This window comes from Carlito syrichta, unplaced genomic scaffold (genome assembly GCF_000164805.1).
Source record: "Carlito syrichta isolate Samal-C Ts95f unplaced genomic scaffold, Tarsius_syrichta-2.0.1 Scaffold142992, whole genome shotgun sequence".
NCBI classification, from domain to species: domain Eukaryota; kingdom Metazoa; phylum Chordata; class Mammalia; order Primates; family Tarsiidae; genus Carlito; species Carlito syrichta.
This window is the reverse complement of record NW_007087088.1, coordinates 8,579-9,147: the sequence shown is the minus strand read 5'-3', so window position 1 is coordinate 9,147 and position 569 is coordinate 8,579. Positions and strand designations below refer to the sequence as shown.

The window sequence follows — 569 nt, the reverse complement described above, 5'->3', positions numbered from 1 at the left end:
GAGCCCATGGGTTTGAGACCAGCCTGTGCAACATGATGAGACTTTGTCTTTACAATACATCAAAAAATTAGCCGGGCGTGGTAGCAGGTGCCTATAGTTCTGGCCACTTGGAAGGCTGAGGTGGAAGGATGGCCGGAGCCCAGCAGGTTGAGGCTGCGGTAACTGGGAGTGTGACATTGCGCTCCAGTCTGGGCAACAGAGTGACACTCCAACTCAAAAAAAAAAAAAAAAAGGCCTTAATTCCTGAGTGATGGTCACCCAACTCGTGAAGGAAGCAGTGGGAAAACATGGCAGAACCACTTCCTAACACGCTGTGTAGGAATAGAATAAGTAACCTTTATCTCTATCTAATCTGAGGCAGAGTCTCACTCTGTCACTCAGGCTCAAGTGCAGTGGCAAGATCACAGCTCACCTCGGCCTCGACCTCCTGGGTTCAGATGAGCCTTCTGCCTCAGCCCCCTGAGTACCTGGGATGGCACCACCACACCTGGGCAATTTTCAAATTTTTTTTGTAGCCAGGCTCGGTGGCTCAGCCTGTAATCCCGCACCTTGGGAGGCTGAGGTGAGTG

General features: G+C 51.3%; 1 protein-coding gene across 1 annotated transcript in view; it reads left to right on the top strand.

Annotated features, from left to right (window-relative positions):
- LOC103251522 (adenosine deaminase 2-like) overlaps nucleotides 1-569 on the top strand; it is a gene marked incomplete at its 3' end in the record, with an annotated part of 5,630 nt that overhangs the window by 2,319 nt on the left and 2,742 nt on the right. The gene's annotated exons all lie outside the window — the stretch shown is intronic.